This window comes from Lichenostomus cassidix, chromosome 10 (genome assembly GCF_008360975.1).
Source record: "Lichenostomus cassidix isolate B80296 chromosome 10, HeHo_3.0, whole genome shotgun sequence".
NCBI lineage: Eukaryota > Metazoa > Chordata > Aves > Passeriformes > Meliphagidae > Lichenostomus > Lichenostomus cassidix.
Genome location: NC_139491.1, coordinates 3,840,356 through 3,857,324, shown reverse-complemented (window position 1 = coordinate 3,857,324; position 16,969 = coordinate 3,840,356). Strand labels below are relative to the sequence as shown.

The 16,969-nt window shown below is 44.0% G+C and overlaps 1 long non-coding RNA gene across 1 annotated transcript in view; it reads right to left on the bottom strand.

Annotated features, from left to right (window-relative positions):
• LOC146432598 (uncharacterized) overlaps nt 1-16,969 on the bottom strand; it is a 138,721-nt gene that overhangs the window by 61,101 nt on the left and 60,651 nt on the right. The window lies entirely within an intron of this gene.

The following is a 16,969-nucleotide window of genomic DNA, read 5'->3' as shown; positions in this document are numbered from 1 at the left end:
GTATGTGTGTGCAGCAGCTCCATCCTGACCGAGTTCTCATCCTAAGTCTCCAGTTCAAGGGGAACTCCAGAGAATTCTGGCTCTGGAGGCCCTCAGTTCCCAAAACCAAATGGTGAGCCTCCTCTCAGCTCTATCTAAAATCCACCAAATTACACTGCACCTGCAGGGCAGGGCAGATGCCTCAAGTTTTCAACCTTTTAATTTTGTCCAGTCCATGAGTAGGACATCTCAGAGGGGAAACACCCAGTGAAGGCACTGAAAGTGCACAGTCAAGCCTTGGCACTGCCAGCCACACTTTTTCTGCTGGTAAATCACAGCCTCCCAGGCCTCAGCCTCTCACCTGGCAAAGAGAGGTTCCTCAAGGTATAGATTTTGTGGACATCAATTCTCCAGTATCGGTGAAAAGCAGCATTAGAGGATCTCCAAAGGCACCTCAGTAACACTGTGGTGCCTCCAGCCCCACCTTATGGATTGCACTTCTGCAGCACAGTGACCTTGATTCTGCAAACTCCATGAGCACAAACACACTGGAGCTGGTTTTTCTGTGGTTTGCAGAATCAGGGCTGATCCATCCATCACAGACACATCCAAACACACAGCTGACAAAATAAATATCTTCTTAGTGCTCCTATTATCATCCAGTGTTTTGGGGCAGGCTCATAAAGGCGCTTATGTGCAACAATGCCTAAGCAAACCGGGCTGATTTAAGAGGGCTGAGGGAACACTTAGCTGAGAATTTCCTGGCTTCAGTTAGATGCAGTCAGAGCGTTCAGATTATATTTCAGTGTCAGTATATTGTTTTTATTTGCTTTATTAAATTTGCTTTAACTTGCATTGACGTTTTCTTCCCCTTGTTACTCAATCTCTCAGCTGTAGAGATTCTGTTTGCCGAACTGTTTTGCCATTTGTATCAAAAATAAACATTATTGCAACAGGAATCCTTAATTTTTTTATCACCAAGAAGTGAAATCAAGCCCCAGATGATGGTGTTGCTTGACTTCCAATCCCAGCCTGGACAGACTAGTCCAGAGATTTTTGATTCACAGGCAGCTGTACCACCAAAACCCAGAATTTGTTCTCTCAGGCCATGCAGTTGCTGCATTTGGGCACCAAAGTCCAGTTTAAATTCCCTACTCCCTCTGTCACAGATGGAGCAGTAACACTGTTAGCAGCAGCACTGCTGTTACTGATTGCAGCCATGGAAAAGCTTCACAGTGCCAAGTTTCTTAAAGGTAACTTCAATTTCAGTGCATGCAGAGTTGCACCTCTACGTGTTGCTGGAGGTCTGCATGATGGGATTTACTGACTGGAAGCTCACTTGGAAAAATCAATGCACATTTAAGTCACACCCTGGTGTACAGTGGTACATCTCTGCTTTTAGTGGTACATCTCTGCATGAGACAGAATTTGGTTCTGCAAAAAAACATTATTTTCAGCTTTTTAAAGGCAAAGGCAGCTAAAGCTTCAGATTTGATTGTATGCAAATATCCCATGAAGAGAGAGAATGTCCACATAAAACAGAGCTTTATGTAAAGCAAGGAGTTGTTCTAAAGTACCTAGACTTTGTGTAAGTTAAACCAGTCCACTGACCTCGAACATACTTGTGAGACACTGGGTTAGGCTCTGCAGAGTCACAGGAACTGACCCTGTGCCACAGGAGGGGTTTAGCCAGGGTTACTGCACTCCTATTGAGGCTGTTCTGCATGCAGGATCCCTCTGGAGCCCAGCTGCTGCTCCAGCAGGGTGCAGAGGTGGAATCTGGACAGGACAGAGGGGTCACAGCACAGGGTATGAAATGCTGCACTGCCTCCGGGAGCAAAGAAAAGTGAGTCCTGCCACAACCTGTCAAGTAATGCCCTGTGGGGCACAGCCAGCCTGGGGGGAAATCACACCTTCGCCCTTCCAAGCAGCAGAGGACAAGATTTAGGTTCTGGCCTGCCTGTCTCTCCAATATTAAAGGGAAGGGCATGACTCCCTGGCATAGGAGGTGAGTGAATCACCTTGTCTGTGCAAGAGGAGATGAGACATTGATCTCATGCCCCTGGGTTTGCCAAGACCATATGCAGATCTCACCAGGATCCTGCCACCTCCCCTAAATCCTCCTCAGTGACAGAGTCCAACCATCTGGCAATGCCACTGTGCACTGAGGTGACTTGACTTTGAAACACCAAACTCCAGAGAGCTGTGGAGATATAACGTCTCTCCAGAGGGAGGATCCCCAATGGTCTTTACTTTATATGAGAATCTTGATGTACATGGGAATAGCAAACCACCGATGCAAGCAAAAAAGTTCACAGTAAAATTGTCAATATTCCTCTCCTTGCTTTGTATGCTAGGGCTGCTGAAATTCTCGAGAGCTGCTGATCTCCTGCACTATCAGTGCTGAAGCATAGCCCAAAGAGGCTGGGGATGAGCAAGGAACAAGCCAAAGCTTTCAGGTCTGTGAGATATTAAGTAAACTGGACCTTTAGTTTTATTCCCAGCATGCAGAGATTACACAATTTTCCTGGCCAGCTGTACAGCTCAGGTGCTCTTCACTTTAACCCAAATCCCAATCCACTAGCCATAAATCCCATGGCAATCAGCATCAAGACTACAGTGGGAGTGGTCCATGGTTTTGAAGACAGACAGACTGATGAAAGTTTTGATGAAAAGACAGACTGATTTTCTGTGAGAGGGAAGGGATGTAACTAAAGCCCGACCAGGATTTTTAATGGCTGGTAAAGGATCAAGCCCATGAATGAGCACCAGTGCTGTGGAGCACCAACTATGTGAGCATTAAGTGCTTCATCAGCACTGTGCCTTTAATCCACAGTGCAGACATTTGATTTGCTTCAGGCACAGCATTTCACTGTCACATTTGCCTGGGATCTTGCCCAGATAAGTGAACCACAGCACCAGCCTCTGCTCTTTGCTCTGTGAATGCTGGCACCAGTCCCAAGGATGCAAAAGTCCTGACACCAGTGTCAGGAATCCACATGAAAAGGTGAAACATCAAGTGATCCTTCTAAAAGAAATCACTGCAGGTGCCTTTCATTCACCTTCTGCTTCCTGAACCTTGAGGGCACACTTGCTTTATGTTGCTCAGCTTTCCTTCTCAGCTCCAGAAACTTGTGCCTTTTAAAATGAGAACTGCAACTCTAGTTCCTTCTCTTCCAGCCAGCAGCTACAGCTTCCAGAGAAAGACCAAACACTGCAGTGAAGTTTCCAGGGCTGGCAGAGGTTTGTCCCTGGCTGTCTGGACAAGCTCTGACCTGGAGGCTGTGTCCTGGAGCCAGCTGTGAACAGCTGCCCACGGGATCTGCAGAGGAGCATCACTTGCAGACACAGCAGCTCCTCTGGCTCTGCACCATCCTAAGCACAGAATTTTCTTTGGCAACTTCCATAAGAAGGTTTATTTATAAAATGGGTTTTTGCTAGTAAAGCCTGCCAGGAGGAACTGATGGTCTTTTTATGTCATGGTCTAAAGGGCTGATCAGATTGTCACAGACCCAAGGCATCAGCCCCTTTGGAAAAGGACTCATGCCACGATGTACTGCAATAAATACCCTGCAACGCTGCAGGAGAGCAGTGTCACGTTTGTTAGGAGGGAAGAACTGTCAACATGCCTGCGAGGCTACTCCTGCATGTCCCCTGCACTGAAGATCATTTCCAACCCATTAAAGGCTTTTTAAAGCCTGGATTCAGACCCAGCATGACCCTGTGTAACGTGACCATTCCCAACACACGCTGGCCTGGCTCTTCCCTGGGCATGGCAGCCAAAGATGGGGCTGATTTTACTGCTTGGAGGGAGTGCTGATGCCTCTGCACTGAGACTTCTCTTTGCAAAGGCCAGAAAATCCCTCCTGGTCACTGCAGGACTGAGGCAGTAACATTCACACGCAGCTCTCAGACTCACCCAGCCAGTGTAGCCCACCCATGGCAGAATTCAGATTTGTCTTCCCCTTTAAAAAGTGTCGATAGGGAAAACAAAATTTTAAAAAATCCACCTCTCAGGCAGCAAGAGCAAATGGGTCCATCTCCTGTCCCTGTGCTTATCCCAAAAGGGGATAGCCTGGCCCATGCAGCCTGTGCTGCAGGGCTGGTAGGGAATTTGGGCATGGGCATAGCCTCTAGCTACCAAATTAAATATAACACTGACCCACCCAGAGCCCCCAGCACTGCATGATGGACAATTGGTGCAAACCAAGCCTCCTGCTTGGTCTTCCACAGCAGTCTAGCCATTGCAAGCACAACATGCCACTTTTTTTACACTAATAAAGCCATAAGGGCAGGGAAGGCTGCAGGAAAAATGAGAACTAACAGAGCAGAACAGCCCCTGAGTTTTTGTTTATCACAAACTAATTAAAACAAAAAGCATACCATAACTCAGCCCTTAATAATAGGTAACCAGATGTGTCATTACTTGACCATGCTATATTGCAGCACATATATAAAGGTTATAAGATTATTTTTCAAAGCAAAGTGCCACTGCTAAGGGTTTCCTAGCACTTTTATAACACACTTAGCACCTGAAGGAATTTTACCTACCAAGGCTAAAGCAAAACACAGCTAAAGCTAAAGCATGCAGTCCCTCAACCCAAAAATGAAAATGTCAGCATACAATATTGCACAGCACTCTGTAAGACACCATTCCTATTAGTAGGAGGTATTTCCTCAAATGACATTTTTTTCTGTTGATTATAAAAAATGTCCTGAATAAGGAAAATGGTGCCAAAATGACAGCAGTGGGCAGTTCTAATTTTTTTTTATGCACAGTTTACTCAGCCCCAGCCAAACACAGAAAAAAACCCAATGTTTATAGAGGTAATAAAATATCATGGTGGGAGAAATGTACTTGATTAACAAAGGATGAGGAACAAAAGTAAAAGGACAGCACTAAAAAAAAAACTAGGCCTAAATCCAATAAAGCCTGTAGGCTTCCAAGATCCCAGAGAAATCACTGTTCATTACATATTTCTCAATGAGGGTACATTGCTTATATCTAAAACCACATGGCCAAATGGCCAAACAACTTGAGATCCACACATTATTAATTTCATCCCACTGTCAATCACTCTTCAATCCACCTGACTGGTGCTCTCCACCCTGATCTCCAATATCTTTTCTGTGGATTGAATGTTCAAATGCCCAGCATTGATCGAACTCTGTCCCCATTAAAGCCATCATGGGCAGCAAGAGGATCCATCTGGATGCTCTGGGGAATGACAGGAAAGAGCCACCAGAGGCTGCAGGTGGGGAAAGTGCCTTCTGGCATGGCTGGAGCAGGAAAACAGCTGGGAAAGCCACCCTCTGTAGTGGCCTTGTCTCTGCTCTACAATGCTACTGCTGCCCCAGAGCGCAGCACTGCAGCTGGGCAGGCTCCAGTGCTGGAAATAGGAGCTCTGGTGAGTCTGTCCTGTGCTGTATGGATGTCTATGAAGAGATCCCCGCAGATAACCTTATTTTTGGCTTGGTGGTTTATTTAAGCTAAGTAAATAAACCAAACACATACATAGGCTTGGCTTAGAAACAAATGAAAAACCACAACAGTGCCTTGAACACGAAAACTGTTCTGACTGCTGTGCCCTGCCCAGAATCTCCTGCAGACTGAAACACTGGCTTTTCTTTCTGAACCATAATTAATGTTTTTGCAATATTGCCTCAGAGTTCGCCCAGGCCATCTGATGAATCTGACTAATAGGGGAAGATGCTTTTAACCTGTGGGCTGCCAGGCAGCTGGGTACCTCCTCGGCCACATCTATTTGGCTGTCAGGTTGAAAGAAAGGCAGCAGATTCAGGGTTAAGCACTATTCCTGTCATGATTGCCCTGAACTTGCCCAGTTAAATTGCAACAGCATGGGTCTCCATAATTATCTAATTGTTAGTGTTGTGCCTTTACGTAATTTATGATGTAGCATTAAAGCCTGACCTCTGGTTTGAGATGAAGTGCAGTACTGCTGACATCCAAGCTCAAATTAGTAGGTAAGTAAGCACCCAATTAACGATTATGCCACTGAGCTTTCATTTCAATCTGACCACACTGCTACACTAATCAGTTTTCTAAGCCTTTCACCTTCCCCATAACTAATAAGCATTTCTCCTGCTTTTTATGTCTGCAAAAGCCTTGTTATCCTCATAAAAAGCACTCCAAGATTGCTGCTTCCAGTAATTCCTGCATTAAGCCACTGGCCCAGTGGCATATTACCAGCTCTCCAGCCACCTGATCAGTAAAGTCCAAGGCATAAAGCACAGGCACGTTGGCATTCTCCAGCAGGGAGAAGCAGGGATCTAATCTCTAAAATGTCTATCTTAAAGGCACTTGTAACTTTTTCTTAGTAACCAGCTATTTAAAAATCTGATATCAACAGTAAAAGTACAGCTTCAAGAAATCCACATTTTTTCAAAGGAGGAAAGATTCAGTCAAGCACTGCCACTGGGCCAGACAAGCAGAGCAAAGCTGCAATTAAATGTAGAAGTGTGCTGCAAAACACAATTCCAAATCAAGTGCAAGGAACTAGCATGTTCTGGATCGAATTACATGCAGTTAAAAACATGAAGGCATAAACAGGTGCAGTAAGCAACATCAGGAGGAAATTTTAAAATAATAATAATAATAATAATAATGATACGTAATTAGTGTCATGCTTAAGATTTGAATACCACATTGGGGAATGCAATATCAAAATAATGTTACTCACAGCAGGGAAAAAAAAAAAAGGTAGGAAAAAGCTGCACATTATAGGAAATGAGTTGTGTGAAATGCGTAAAAAAGCTGACAGAGTCACATAGCTATAGAGACTAATTTCCTGTTCCACTGTGGAGACAGCCCTGATCAGCTGGACTTAATATAGCCTTCTCCATGGCAGCTGGGTCAAATAGTGGCCTAAGCACTAGAAAATTGCCTGCCATGTGGATGAGTTTAGTGCACAATAAGCTGTGTGGTAAATAAACACGTTTAGCATGGTCAGATAGGACACGCCAGAGTTTTATGACACATCCAGACAGACCCAGCCAGAGAGCTGCTGCAAATTGGCTGATTCAGGGCAACTCCTTCACGTGGCCCAGTTTTAGGGGCCAACAAGTAATTTTCTGCATGATGCCAAAATGTTCTAATAGGACAAAACACCATCACTTCCTGAAAACCCCACATACATACAACAATCCTAATGGCAACACTTCCAATCACCCAGTTTAGAAGGCATCACTGCAAACTCTCCTTGGCTGGTAATGCCCACAGGTCATGCCATGGTTCCCAGCAGGTTTGCAAAGCTGCCACCTCTTTCTGGGTCTGGTTCAGGTACAATGTGGTGCTGATTCCCCAACCCATCTTCTGTCAGCAGCTTCATCCACCACCTTCCCCGCCTGCCCCAGTGTTTTTTCCATGGCACTAATGAACACCCCGGTGGATTAGGGACTGGACTGCCCACTCATCTCCTACAAATTACCACAGATTTAAAGGAGGAAAAACTATTAAGGAATCTATAAGGACTTAAGCCTGGGTTTTATAGCTACCCCTGCCCTGGCTGAGTCAACAAGAAAGCACTCTACCTGACTAATTGGGAGTCACTCTGCCTTCTGACATCCGTGCCTTCAGCTCTTATTCCGAGCTACTCAGAGGAGACTTGGGAATGTTTTAAATTATTGATGAGGATAGGAAACCTATCTCTGAAACGCCTTTGGCAAACTCTTAATATTCTGGGATTTGGCATCGGGAAAAAACAATGCCTGTCTCACTCACGCTGTTGATGCCTCTCACCCATTTACTCGCACTATAAAATTACAGTTTCTGATCATTTCCATACAGGATGGAGAGGCAAATGGAAAGTGCATTGTTTATAGCTCTGAAAGCTTCCAGGTAATCCATCTTTGGCGCCAGAGTCTGCAAACCCTTCCATTTGCAAAATTTTCATTGATGACAGGAGTCCTCAGAGAAGCCGACCCAAAGCAGTCAGTTGCCATAAACACATTGGATAATTATCTTAATTATTTATAATAGCACCGGTAAGCAAGCCAGCACTGAACACACAGGTCCTGCCCTGGACAGCTCACGTTTTAATCAGACGTGAGCACAGTGTGCAAGACACAAAGCAGGGATGACATGCAGCCTGCCAGGTGAGTTTATTAATATTTTAGAAAAGGGTTTATCAGTAAAGGAGTATTAATGTTTTCCGACCCTTTGACATGAGAGTGTTAAACCTGACCAAGCATCACATAGCAGAGATATTTTCTCCCCCACATGTTTAAAGGCAATCTATTCAAACATGACAAAGCCCCACAAAAATCTTGTAATTATTTTCTTTCTACTCACATGGTTTCAGATTGACAACTTTGGCTCAGGCTGTGCTAACTGTGTCTTCAGAGTTAGAAAAGCTGACCAAAATCTCCTTTGGTGCCTTAAACTGGGTCCAAATTATCAAATCCAGAGAGAGACTCACTCACCAAATCCAGAGACTCTGCTCACTTTCACCTGTGGTGGCTAAACACTTCATTTCTCCCAAATGGCATTGAGATTGATACAAAGGAGATAATTGCACCAGCCTCTCCAAAAAGGCATAATCTATACCTGTCGTTATCTGAAAGGAGGAAAGCAACTTGTAACTACTAATGGGAGATGTTTCACCCCTTCCTTTGAGAAGGGGAAGAGGAAAAGCTCAAGGAAGGAGCAAGAACCTGTCTGCACTCAGATGGCAGCTTGGGGATGTGCCTTGGGACTGATCTCTCTCAAGTCCCAGATTTGCTCCTTTGTTGCCAGACACTGGTTTGCTACTCAATCAATTTTCTTCAGGTATTACCTGTAAACAGTATCCCAAAATCTGCCCAAAGACAGCTGGCAATGTGTATCTACACACATGTACCACACACACACAGAAAGCCTGGCCTTTCTTCATGAAAACATTCCTACCTGGGTAAGGACACCTGACCATATTGAGAGTAGTGACAGAGGTTGAATTTGTCTTTAACCTATGGATTTTGCAAGTGCTCACTGCCAAAATGTGTTTTTTCAGCTGGTTGGTGTACTGGTCATTTGTTAATCAACCATTTTTATTATCCATTAAATAATGTGTTCATTAAGCTAAAAAAAAAAAGTTTTGGAGGAGGGATCCCATTCTTTTTGTCTTATCTAATTTTCTGTTCTCAAAGGAAGTTTATATTTTTCCATTTGAAAGAGATAGAATTACTGCAAAAGGGTCTGTCTGCACTGACAGATCTAGCTTTCGTTTCCTCCTCAACAGCTGCGTTATTATTAGAACTGGCAGCATAATTCATAGTGAATAATTTGACACCTCTTCTTCCATACATATATCACCAGTTGCCCACATTTATTTGTTACTCCAAATTATTAACCATAGACTGTGCCAACAACTCCCAAAGGGGCATTACTGATACAATATATTCCTTGTGTTCCCCCTTGCCTCCATCAGGAAATCCTTTCATTAAAGTCAGAGTGGGAAGCATTAATTACCCCTTATTTAAAGGTAATAACTCATCATCTGTAATCATTCCTCAGAGATAGATGCTCAGGATGACCCAAACTACTGCAGAGTTTGCAGTCAATGTTGGATGCAGATGAAAATTCACTGAGAACCCAAGGAAGAACAGTTTTATCTTTCTGGGTCGTGTCCTTGCAGAATGAAATTTCTGTTGGATTATGGCCTTTTCAGGACTTCTTGTGTCCATAAGAGATCACTTCTGTCTTGTCTAAATGACTCAGGAGTCATCAGAGTCTTTAAGGCACCGAGTGAGATGATTGCCCTGTGTAGGCTATATTTTCAAAGGTTAAGTGGGACTCTAGCAGTGAATGAACCTCATTTTGGTGCCAGAGCAAGGAGAGCTCGGGTGAATATGATCCTTTGGTAGTAGGTTATGTATAATCCCTTTTGTTCCTTTTAATTTGTAGCAGCACAAGTCCAATACAGCTCCAGGGACACATTTCTGCTAAGCCCTGAGGTAAATCAGCCCACAACGAGAGGAAAAGACAGCCCATGGACACATCCACTGAGCCTCCAACCTTGTGCCTCCTCAGCAGAAGGACAAACAAGCATTTCTCATTTCTCTAAAGGACAGAGGGAACAACATCATCTCTCTCCAGCACCATCTTAGAGATGAGAAAGAGCCAGTCAAGACAATCTCTACCTAGAGTGGGTACATTGCCCTTGACAGCTCTGCACAGCCTCAGGTACCTAATGGCATTAATATACATTGAAACCACTCACAAAATACCCCAGCAGGCTTGTAAACCAGAGACAAATACCAGCAAATGTAAAGGAACTGCCAGGTGCAAAGCCAAGTCAGCCCTTGGCATGTGGGTACAAATACAATAACCAAGGGCTCAGCCCAGAGACTTGGAAACTACAAGAGCTCACTGTTGTCTGGCCCAGACTACATGAAGGCTTTTAGTTATTTCAAGTTCAACAGGTGAGTTTGAACAACCTGCTTAACACAAAACATAAGGCTAAAAACCAGAAGTAAGCTAAACATATTGGCATTCTGGCACCTTATGCTGAATAATTCATACATAAGGTACTGTAGAAAAGAAACATATGGTTTTGGTCCTCAGTGACTTTTTAAGCAGAACATTTAAGAGCTAACCTCAAATGTATAAGTCCAGCAAAAGCCTTCTTGTGCAGAATGAAAAGAGATCATTACAACCTCAGTCCGTCTCTCCCTTCAACATTTCCCACAGGGATTTAAATGTCTTTATTTCATTTTGTCCCAAAGCAAAAGAGAAACACTTAAAAATCTCACCTAAGACAAGATTTAGGGTGTTAATCCCATTGCAGTACAACTGGGCTTATCTCATTTTGACACACTAATGGCAGATGCAAATTTGATGTATTAACAGATACCAAGGCCTTCCTTCCAAAAATGAGCACCAGTTGAAGTCCAAACTGTCTCCAGAGTTGTCACAGTACAGCCATCAGAGCATCAATTCTCTCCTTGGTTGCTCTGAATATGAGCTCCTGCTGAGCACCATATGCATGTCTGATAGCTGCCATTAAAAATCATCATTGCACACACCAGTCCCTCAAACACAGTCAGTGGAAAATAAATTCAGGAACCCAGCATGGGAACTGCTGGCAAATGAAGACTTTTAGCATTTTACTCAGCCAAAGTACACAGCTACTTTACTCTTGGCTAATGCCTCCTCCTTTCTGAGACACCTAAACCTACGTGCAAAGTGACAGCACTGCTGCAGTTACATCTTTAATCACAGCAGTGGTTAAAAGCCAAAAGTAAGCTAAACATATTGGCATTCTGGCACCTTATGCTGAATAATTCGTACGTAAAGTGCTGCAGAAAAGAAACATATGTTCTTGGTCCATAGTGTCTTTACTGTAAAATATTTAAGAATTAGCATAGGATGTATATAGTCAATAGCAGCCCACCAGTGTGGTGTCAGAGTCTATATGTACCTGCATAGACTCCTTCACTGTGTTCATAAAGCATGTATGGATTTATATGAAAGATTCAAATCCATAAAGAAAACTATTTTTCAGGTTATTCAAGCATTTTGAACACTTCTTTAGAATGGACATGGATGATAACCCCAACTTTCTTGTGAACAACGTGCAAAGCTGCCCTTCCTCAGCAAACATGCCCCAGGGATGTCAAAATTTACAGCCCTTTGCAGCACCCAGTCTAACTGGTATTGCTTTACACTTACATCCAAGGCTTTGAATCCCAGCTCATCACAGCACTGAGCTAAGAATCAGGCCCAGCAGATCTGGAAAGGCACCCAGACACATGCACACACACAGAAGAAACCTCTTGGCATGTCGATGAAGAATAGACCTTCCAAAAAAACATCCAGTATACAGATGAGCCCTCAAATTAGTAGAGAAAGCATGACGACTTCAGCAGTGGTGGCTGATGAAGAGACACACACATACACACCTCTGCCACCGATTGTGCTGCTAGGGCATTCATCAAATTAAGTACCAAGAGGAACAACACCTCTGATATCTCTTCATTTGGGGCTCCAGTAAATGAAGCACTAGATTAGGCCTGACAGAGGCCTAATGCAGCTTGAGCTTTTCCTGGTGTAATTAATTGGAACTTCGCCAGCTTGACAAATTGGAATGATGAATCTATCTTGTATGAATAGAAAAAAAATGCATAATCAGTCAAAGATTTAGTTAAGACAGCTTCTCTCTGACTCCCTGCCATAGCTAAATCCATTAAGGCGAGGAAACATCACTTTAAGAAAAGGCACTGCTCTCCCTATGTTCAATTTATAACTTTTTGTTCTTGAATTTAATGGAGCAGTCAACCTGGACAGATTTGACTTTGGAGGGGAGAAGAAGGGGGAGGTGGGAAAGGTTGTTTTATTTTTAGCATTCTAATCTTCCCTGCGCCTGGGTAGTCTGGGAAAGAAAATAGTCTCTTTGGTCTGAACGTGCATTCCTGGGGCTGGATTTTAAATCTTTGGGGTTGCACAGGGGAATCTAATAAGAGCACCCACTCACTGCCACCAAGATGATTCTGTGATCAAACTTGCTTGTCAAGTTTTTCCCCTACTAACTTGTTTAATTGCTGGTAACATTTAGGCAGTAGAGGATGTGATAGATTGACTGCTCTGACAGCACTGCTTTTTCCTCTCTAATTACCATCTAGTTGTAAAGGCCCTTTCCTGACACATTTAATGGAGAGGCAGAGGGAAAACAGGTTTGCTTACTTTTAAAATATATTTTTATCATTTGGCAGTTATTTTCCATATATTTAATTTAAACCATGTGCTTCCCCTCTCCCTCCATCTCGCTTGCTCAGCCATTAGACCCAAATTTCGAAGAATCAATTAAGCAGCTAATATTCCCATTTGTACTGGATGTTTAGAAAAACTTTACATTTCCTCTCCGAGGCTGTGGGCTGCAAAATAAGTTACTTACACGTGACGGAAGAAACGCTTATTGGTTAAGTGAGAGTTGACAATGATGGTTTTCATTTCAAACAACCCAGAATTCCTCCTTGGCTCGCAGACGCCAAAGTGCCAGGCGAATGTTTGGCTGACATAATGCAAGCGACTGGCCATAGATTTATTTGACAAACAGTTGAGCAGACAGCCCTATATTGCACTCACTTGTACCCCACACAACCCCAGAGGAGCCAGGAGGATTGTGCTGGCAGGAGCAGAGCAGGATTAAACCCAAACACTGCGGTTCACGCATCGAGCCATTTGCTTTTGGCCACTGGCCAAGCTGACAGCCACATTTAAATAAGCCACCTGCTGAGCAGGGAGTTTAGAGAGCTAAGTGCTCAGGAGAGCTTTAGCCCAAAAGTATATTGAACTTATGCAATAAGTCGTGAAGTGAAAGGATTTCAGTGACAAGGAGTACTAGAGGCCATATTGTGGTCCTGACCTCTTGTTCTAGGTCAGGTACAGAACAGTTTTGGGATCCTCCCTTCCTTGCCTACACTACCTAAAATATATCAGACAGAAGCTCCACCCACAGGACACCATTCCACAGTTCACAAGGAGGGAATTAAACACAGCAGATGCTCAAATTCCTTTTTGTTATCTCTATCAATGCTATCAAACAGGATATGTTATTTCCCTCTAGATATTGTTGTGATTTCATTATTCAGGACGGGACTGTCTGTGTCAGAGGCAGCTCTTTCCCAGGACAGCCATGAGATCCCTCTCTTCCCATGCACTCCCTTAGCACTAGGGCCTTGTCAAGGTCACCTCGCCATCTCTTTCCATTCGGTTCTCACTCTCTTTGTCAATTTTAACAAAGATGTCTGTGAGCACCTGGAGGCTGAAACAGGACTGTGCGCTTTCTGCTGCTGATTATGTGTGAAAAAATAACAACTTCCTGATATTACCAATCCTGTGACAAAAATCTCTCCAAAGAGAGAGCCTGAAAAAAGTGACAGCAAGGCGAGCAGTTCTGCTGTTCCAGCCTGTAACAGCAGCAGATTGCAGAAGTGTTACTTGGCTTTCCTAGCCCCAAATTGGTCAAATCAAACCTAACCAAGTCATAGCTGCAAAGAGCCCTGGGAGGAAGGTCTGCTCAGTATCAGACAGGACAGACCCTTTAACCACACTGCTTTTCCTCTGAACTTCAGAGGGGCACACCTGAGGTATTTGAATTATCTACATGGATGCAATTCATATTCACACTCTTTCCTCATTTGCAGTATTGCTGCTTAACTTGCCCCCTTCTCAGTCTTTGTTCAGAAGGCACAGATATGGCCTTCTACCAGTGGGAACTACCAGTTTATTTTTTACTTCCTTACCCTCAAAAATGTCACACGAATGACTTCTGACTTGGTGGTGACATGGAGGTTGTCAAGTCAAGTTTAGCAACTGACTCACAGGCCATTACTCACCTGACTGCTGTTCCACTTTTAACCTCCCCAGCCTGTGTTTAAAACCAAGTATCACACCCTGTAGCTATGCTGCTAGGAAACACTTCAAGGGCTTCATTTGAATAAAAATATGTTCTTTTCAGTGCAGAAAAGCTCCTATTTAGATATAGGAGATGACAAGCAAATTATTTTTGTGGCAGAGGACATGAACCTTTACTCGTTACAGTATAATATGTCATGGCACTGATTTTATGCAATGGGCATTTAAGAGTTAAAGATTTGCCAATTAAACAGCTGTAGCCGAAAGACCTAAAAATATTACAAAAGCAGTTGTCACAGAGGGTCCTTCTACCCAGAGTTCTGCAAGCATTGTCCAGGAGGGATTTGAAGAGCAGGCCATTTGTTTCTGGTCACATCTCAGCTCCTGCCCTGACCATGGGAACGATGTGCCCAACACTCACTGTGTTGTGCTGTTTGCCCTTTGCTCACCAGGCAAAACTGAGACCAGCATGGGTTGTTTAACCATAGCAAGGGCTGTGGCTCTGTCACCTCACACAGGACCACAAGAGGTCCCAAAGACTAGAGAAGTGACCTGTGAATTATTTGTGCAAACACCCTTCCTGTAAATCCACCTGCGCACCCCATGTCTGCCTTTGCCCTCAGCTGCTTCTTGATCCAAACAGAGAAGTACACTAAAAACATACAGCCTGCAGAGCAGAGCCATGAGTTTGGAATGTCTGTACCCAGATTTCTGGCTCCAAAAAGGGCATTTCAGCCTGATAGAACAGTGAAAATTAAAATTCAAGTTTTGAGTTCAGAATTTCTCCCTCTCCACAGTGAATACACAATGCCCATGCACACACCTGCCCCGTGTACAGAAGATTTCCTTTTTACTGTAGAGATTTCAATATAACCTTTGGGTTCAATTTTTCTCCATCTCCACCCTGAATACCCAATCCCTCACACATACACCCACACCTGCCCCTTGTACAGAAGAGAGGGGGGGTTTGTTTGTTTTTTTAACTACCCTTTCTGGGCAAGGATGATCAATCGTCTCTGTCTCTTGCTAGTCATGTCCCTATTACAGAAGATCCTGTTCCAATAAATGATTAGTATGTGTAGAATGCATTAAAATGAATTATAATAGCAATCTGATCCCCAGTGCCTCAGCAGAACCTTTCCATCACAGGTGACAGCTAGCTCCCTTGGGCTTAGCTCTGGAGAGACAGTGCCAGACCTCAAAACTCCATCCAATAACTTGGGATGAACCTCACCAACTACACCATAGTGTGCAGTTCTCCCATTGTCTCCAAACTAGGAGAGAGATACCTCAAAGGCTATTCAACAAGCTGGTGGACACAACCTCATCTCAAATAAATGTGAAGGGTTTTTTTCATATATTATGTGATTACAGCCTCTATCTGCCTATGGTGCTATGTTTTATTACAGGCCACCAAAAATAATTAGTTGGTGACCCAGAAAACTGATATATAAAATCCTTTTAATCACCAATATGGCTTTCAATTATATAGTGTAAACTTATTAACCTTTTTACTGCTGAGATTTGATTTATGGAATTCCAGCTGCATTACCATTACAGGAGGAGATAGAAAGTGTCTTGTATGATGTGTTGGGATTAACAACTGATAGCTGGCTTTGCCATCACAGAGTCTCACAGAGCACTGGCAGCATCCTGAGTCCCCAGGGGCTCATTTCTACCCGAGCTGTGTGAAAAGTTTGGTCTGTGGAGTGAGACTGTGTAATTCCTGTCACTTCATATACACACCAGAACACACAGGGCAGTTATGGCTTTCAGCAGGAGCAGGGGCTGTGGGAGCACTGGCTGCATTCATAAACAATAAGGGCAAAGATAGGGCTGCATTTGTGACTCTCCTTTCTCCCATGGCCAGAAAATGCTTTCTTTCATTTCCACTGGAGGGGCATTTCCCCTTTTTAGTTGTCAGAGAACTCCAGAAACTTCCCAGAAACTTATGTACTGTTATGAGAGGGTTTGTTCCCTTTTTCATGGTACAGAAGGAACATTTAAGGCTTTGTACAAGGTTTTAGGCATTCCTGGTCATCTTCCCAAGGGCTGTGTTCTACAGATAATGCAGAGACCAGCAGCAGAGACAAAGAGGGCACAGTGAAGCCTGTTATGATCCAATTATTAAGGTTTTTGGAAATACCTCTGCCCGAATTAAGGTACAAATGAGACCATATGCCAATCAATAGTATGGGTTTTGATAGAAAATATGAGAGAGAGAGAGAAGAAAAGAGAGAAAAAGAGAAGTAGGAAAAGAGGTGGGGGGGACAGAAAGAGAGAAAGAGAAAATATCACCATCCGTGGATCCCAACGATGTCGCGTTGATCCTCTCCAGCCGGTCTTCTTGGTGGTGGTGGTCCCCCCAAAAGCACAGGATGCCATGGGTTAATATGGACTCAGGCTAGGGGCAGTGTCCAGGCATGTCCCCCCAGGGGAGGGGCAGTCTCTTGCAGCAGACTCTGCTTGCATCACCTGCACTCTTGTGGTGCAAGGCCTCTGGGGAGCACTCTGGGGGGTCTGTGATAGATTGTGACTCCCCCCCAGCTGCCTCTCACGTGAAAGTCCCGTGGATGTGGCCTGTGGGGTTGGGGGTTCCACAGCTGGGCCAGTTTGTGTCAACCTGGTTTCTGTGAG